Source organism: Anabas testudineus, chromosome 5, assembly GCF_900324465.2.
Source record: "Anabas testudineus chromosome 5, fAnaTes1.2, whole genome shotgun sequence".
NCBI classification, from domain to species: domain Eukaryota; kingdom Metazoa; phylum Chordata; class Actinopteri; order Anabantiformes; family Anabantidae; genus Anabas; species Anabas testudineus.
In genome coordinates this window covers 22,443,596-22,449,985 of record NC_046614.1, presented here as the reverse complement: position 1 = coordinate 22,449,985, position 6,390 = coordinate 22,443,596, and the positions used below count along the sequence as shown (strand labels likewise).

General features: G+C 39.5%; 1 long non-coding RNA gene across 1 annotated transcript; it reads right to left on the bottom strand.

The window, feature by feature from the left end:
* LOC113155103 lies at positions 1 to 1,854 on the bottom strand. The gene is made up of 2 exons (XR_003298102.1): positions 1,688 to 1,854; positions 1 to 937 (listed from the first exon to the last, which is right to left on the bottom strand). It is a non-coding gene; the product is annotated as an uncharacterized LOC113155103 (long non-coding RNA).
* Positions 1,855 to 6,390: the final 4,536 nt, after the last annotated feature.

Genomic DNA, 6,390 nt, shown 5'->3' with positions numbered 1-6,390 from the left:
AAAAGTTAAAGTCTGTTTATTTAGGACGACACGAAAAGTTATGTCAACACATGTTAACAGCAGGAAAGGACTTTTTTACAGTATTTACACTGAAGTGACAAAGTTAAGTGTGAATAAAGCAGCTAAATAATTTTCAGTAGAAACAGTTTAGTGAAGGACTAAGTACAAAAAGACAGTTGCACCTTTTCCAGTTTGGGCGACATATTTCTTTTGCTTCTGTCACTTTTCACTTGATTTTTAATCAACATTTACCCCAATTTCTTCTTATCTCTGCCATAAACATCCTCCTGACACTTTAACATTTGTGTCTAAAGTGCACTCGCACCTTTTTTATGATATGTTCGGATATTTTCAACTGATAGTGTCGTTACTCATTAAGAGGCAGCTGTTTCACATCCTTCCATTTAGCATCCTGGGTTCGAGTTCAGCTCGGGAACAGATTCAAAAATGCTCAGCGTCGACATTATTTGATTATTATGGTCTAAAGTTTGGTTTTAGACGTGGGTGCTTTTCCTGTAAGTTTTGTACATCAACAGCAACCAAGTCAACGCTTGTTGACCGACAAACCTCGCCTCCCTCTGCCTCTATTTTAGTTTAGAGTAGGGTCAACGACTGGTTGAAACTAATTTATTTAAAGAGGCTTGGATGAGTTGAGGGAGGTCTGGGAATCAGCACGAGTAAAATCCAACAAGGTTCATATCCAGAAACAGGTCCATACTAGAAAACACAGTCCAAGAAAGGCAAAACCGAATCCAGGAGTCCACGATCCAAAGAGGGAAAAATCCAGAAACAGGCAGACAGGTCTGAATCAGAGGGGCAGACGTACGAGTTCCAGGTCCAGCAGATCAGTTTGGAAACAGGTCGACAGGTCGAAGTTTCAGTACGACTGAAGAGCGTCTTCAGAAATCAAGGGGCACGATTGAGGACTGTAGACCTGCTTATATGAGGTGATGAGATGATGCACAGGTGAATCACACAGGTAATGTGAGGCAGGGCGAGAGCAGAGAGGCGAGAGGCACAGACAGCGAGAAGCAACCAAACCAAAAAAAAAAAAGAAACACAAGACTACGTGCTAAAAAAGGTGTTGAACAGGTTCCATGAGTGTTTACTGACATAACAAGAACCAGCAACAGTGAACAACACCCTGCCTTCTGTGTTGTTTATCATAAACCAGGTCAACATAGCTTATAAAAGCTATATTAAATAATAAATACAAGCTGCAATTCTGAACTTTGTTCTCAAATCCACTTGTGTGTAGGAAAGAATCAACACTTCAGAGGAGACGGTGCAGCATGTGATCGTATACTGCTTCAGTCATCATCTATTGGTCGAAGAGCTTTAGATCTAAATAATTTGATAAAATATTATTTACAGGTAAACATGGTGGTTTACAGATGTCTGTGCATGTGCACACTATACTTTATACCCCAAAACACACACACACTCATTTCAGGTTGAGTCAACAGCCTGTTGTGTGCTCGTCCTGTTGATCCTCTCGGCCCGTTCTCTCACTCTCTCTCTAAATAACAACATATAATAACTATTACAAGTGGATTGTTAAGCACAGAAGAACTCCCTGATTACAAAGGAGTCTGGGTTTAAATAAATGAACCGGAAACAAGTCAAATAAGACTTTTGTTGCTACTTTCTGAAGAAAACAGGTTTTATTTATTTTCATTTATCCTACCTTCATCTTTTAAGGTAATAGGTGCTCTGTATGTTTTATCTCCACCTGGTAACCTGCCTGTTCTTTTGTCCTCGGTGAGACGGGGTTTGTTCCTAATCTATTGTTGCCAGGTTGCAGATTGCAGAAAGCGGTAGACAGAGAACAGAGAGGAGGACGGCGTACATGAGGAAAACCACAAAGCAGAACAAATAACCAGAAGAGCCAACTCCCTTCAATACAAGGAAACCACCTGGTGTTCTGGTGCAGATTGTGACTTTAACGTTCCTGGTACTAAACTTTAAAAACTCTCCAGCTCAGAAGTTTTGAAACAACATCATCTACCATTTATACCATGTATTTAACTATGTTATCTTTAATTTGGAGCTAGCTGAAATCCAATATGTCTGTTTTTTGTCATTGTTTTTTTATATTATAGTTTTTTTTGCAAAATATTGTTTATTGCTGCTTTAAAGTTTTATCAGATGTCAAATATATTAAAACTGTTGAAAATTACAACAGTGACAACAGTAAACTGCAGAAACGGAGCATATGCATTTCCAAACAATTAACCAGCGTTGCGTGGTTGCATGTATTTGATTGGCCAGTGCAGCAATTTGCTGCATGATGTCATGTTGCATGGCAGCAAAAGTTACACTTGGTTCAGCTCTTTTGTTGGAGCCCACTGCATTGAACCTGTGGTGGAAATGAACGGGTTTGAGTTTTTTTCCGAACGGCTCTTTGAAGAAGACAAACTCTGCTCACTCCCAACTCAAACTGATCCTCACAAAGACTGAGGTACAAAGACACACGCACACACACACACACACACACACACACTCAGCATGTCAGCACATGTAGACTAGATGTCTAGACATGCCCCCCTCGCATGTTTGACCCTGTGTCACCGAGCAGACCTCCACCAATCAAACAAACACACACAAGTTCCCTAATCCCTCGGCCTGCTGAACCTGCTGACCCCAGATCTCCCAACGGAGCTCAGGCTCAGTTAAGTCAAGTTGTTCTTGACTTTAAATGCCCATTCCCCAAATCTACAAGTTCTCAAATCAAATTGCTTTGTTGGAAAGTTCGTTTTAAAGACTAAACTTTCTGCAGGATGAGTCCCAGTCTGCAGAGTTAGAAAGTCTTACGCTGGTGTTACACTGAAACTTGTTATGAAGGTTTTTCACTTTCCCCTGTTGGTCAGCTTTACTCAGTTTAAGCCTCTTTGTTGCGTTCACAGCTCCTAGAAGAATTTGACCTTGTGTTTGTTCAGGGTGGAATTACACGGTCAGCTCCGATCAGCAGACACAACATCACATTTCTGACCTAAATAAGAGAATTTGTCTTTGAGTAAACAAAGTGTTTATGAGGTTTGAGATATTTCATCTTGTTGTTATGAACAATCTTGTTTCTGTTCTTTATCTTTACTTGATTTAGATTCTTAAATCTTAACTAAAGGAGATGTTGAAGATACTGAAGACACGTAATTTACATTTTTACATACTTATCATGTTCTGGAGATGTGTTTTCTTTCTCAGCTTCTTCAGTCTTAACTATACACACACGGTGGTTTTACTAATATTTCATTTCAGTTATTTTGTATTCTCACTGAACAGTGAAGCTCTGAAGTTCAGATGTTATAAATATCTTTACAAAAACACTCTCATCACATGAGAGTGTTTGCACAACTGCAATAAACCAAATGACATCCTGCGGCTGAACGATGTTAAGAGTGTTTGGAATAAATGATTAATCAGACACAGGATTACAACTGTGCCAGTCCTACTGACCTACTGCTTTTGTAAAACAAGCATTGCAACACGTCCAGCACTGCTACAAGTACAGCTACTAATAGTACGACATATTAGTAGCAGTGTAAGTTCCACTACTGACCTACTAGCAGAACTAATGTCATTAATAAGCAACAGCATCTTAGATAACATTTAACGTTAACGTTTAAAGCTGCATTCATTGATTAATAATTCTTTTTTTTAATCTTCATTCAGATTTTCTTATGTGATTTAATGTGGCACCATTCATTCCTCACTCACCTCTGTCTGTTCTTCCTGGTTCTGTGCTTCACCGTAACTGTGCATGATACTTAACTAATGGGACCACACACTCATACAGTGTTACTGAGGTGTTTGTATTTCTAGTCTCTGAAGCTGGTGAAGGTTTGTTGCATGTGACGGTTTACGACATGTAAATTTGAATTTTGCTTCAGAGACTGAAACTACAGAAGAAAAGAAAGATGTTTAAAATCTGCAGATGGTCAGAAAAAGTAGCTGATAATAACACGTGGCTTAACAGAAGTTCTTTTTTTGGCACAACTTTAAACGGCTCTTTGAGAGTTTGAAAAGTTTTAGTACCAAAGTGTGTGTGTGTGTGTGTGTGTGTGTGTGTGTGTGTGTGTGTGTGTGTGTGTGTGTGTGTGTGTGTGTGTGTGTGTGTGTGTGTGTGTGTGTGATCTTGACCCAGAATGAAGTTATAAAGTGAACCAACTTGATGAATGAATGACTGGTTGTGAATACGCTGATTACTGCTCTGTAGTAAACTGGGACACCTGGATACTTAATGTACACACAGTACGTCAAAGGTCTCTGTCTGCTCTAAATGAAGAGTGTCAGGGGAGGGGAGGGCTCATTTGGTTTAAATACGTCCCAATGAGTCTTTTTATAAGTGACTTGTTAGGCCACTGAAACCTTTGGTATGTTTGAATGAGCATGAAATCACCTGAGCAGAGTTTGTCTTACACATTTCTCAGTGTCCAGTGGCACTTTAGTCTGTGTGGAAGCCACAGAAAGGAGGGGATGATGCAAACTGTCTGGATTATGTTTATGGGCAGTGAATTGAGGGGGGTCCGGGTAGATGATGAGTAAAATACATGCAACATTTTGACTTAGGGACATAAATGTTATGATTCTGCCACGAGCTGGATGAAGGACCCGGTGGCCAGAGATAACAGGGTATAGGAAAACGTTTTCAGGGTTTTATTAATAACAAAGGTACAGGGGAATAAGTCAAATGAGTACTAGGAGGAAACAGTGTACAGGGTGAGTGTGGAGGTCTGGGTGAACCAGAAGTAGTCAGGGACAGGAAGTGGTGGTGTGATGTCACAGCCAATATGGCCGAGCAGCAGAGAGCATGTGGAGCAGCTGGAGACAGTGTTTCCCGGGAATGGCGGCTGGGAGCAGTATAGAGTCCAGAAGAGAGTCCGAATCCAAACACAGGTGGCGGTGATGGTAATGACAAATCCAAAGTCCCAAAACACTGTGTGGCAAAACGGGGTGATTTACAAAGGCAGTTCAAAACAAACAGTCCAATAGGCAAATATCCAAGGTCAGGGGCAATCCAGGTCATACACAGTGAGACAGTTCAGCGATAGGTACGGCAGGCAAAATCCACTACAGCAAAACAGTCCAGGTAAAACACCAAGGAGATCCAAACAGTCTGAGCAGGGAAGGAAACAACGAGGGAGAGAACAGATCAGGAAAAACACTCACAGTCAGGAGGAAACAGGATCAGGTCGGGCAGGATCAGTCAATGTGGGGAATCAGGTAGAGACTGGGTAGAAAGGGTGCAGGTCCAGGAACAGGCAGGCATTCATGTCTTTTTGTATTTTCTTTTTCAAAATTTGACCACATTCTTTCCCTAACCTTGACCAAGTTCTGCCAATGCCAAAACATAATAATAAAATACTTTGGATAGTGTGGATACTGTACTGCACGTAAAACAAATTACATCCGTCAGTGAACATGTTACTGAACACAACTCAATGTGTATTAAGGATCCCCTGAAACGTACACACATACATTAATGCATATAAATATATAAACGTAATTTATTTGAGACTGGGTTATAATTCCACATCTGTGGAAGCTCATTTCAGCGAACAGATGAAGATTTAAAAACGCTCATGGTAAATCGGAATAATAGGATAATTAGAAATTAGAAATACAATATGATACATGTAGAAACCACATCAAATAAAATTAAATTGATATGTGGAATGATCATTGTGTGGGAAGCTAAGGTGTCATTTTTATCAACAATTTGTGTTTTTATTTTCTTTTGTTTTTTTTTATTTGTGTTTGAATTTATCTGATCTACTTCATCACTTTTCCTAAACGCCATAATTCAGTCAGTCAACAGTCACATTTCTGTGTTACCAATGAAATTAGTCCTGCTAACTTCCTACTGTTGTTAAAACGTCTCAGATCACACGTCCGCAGTGTTTACCTGGAGCACTGGAAAAACTGACCTGCACCAGATGGGAGGGCGACGAAAGGTCTTCTTTGTCATCACATGACAGTTGTATAACCAGGTCAGTGAGTTCACTACATGAAGTGTGTGTGTGTTTGAATCTTTGACCTTCAGAGAGTGGATATTTTATCAGATCCATCAGGTTTACATTAAAGTAGTATTTGATTTATAGACAGGCCACAGGACCTTTGAATTTTTCAATTAGGGTGAAATTTTTTTTTTATTTGTTAATGTAATGTTGTTTTGTTATTTGCGTATTATCTTACTCAACACTGAGTAAGACGTGGTTATTCTGCCAAGACACTGCAAATTGTATTCTAAGTGTATTTCTTCCTGTTTTCATATGGAGAGACAGAAAAGATTTTTTCAATTGAAACTATTTTGTGATTAGTTGATTAATTCTTTAGTTTAATTACCCCAAAAAAAAACATTAACCATGACTGTAGACATCACTTGTTTTA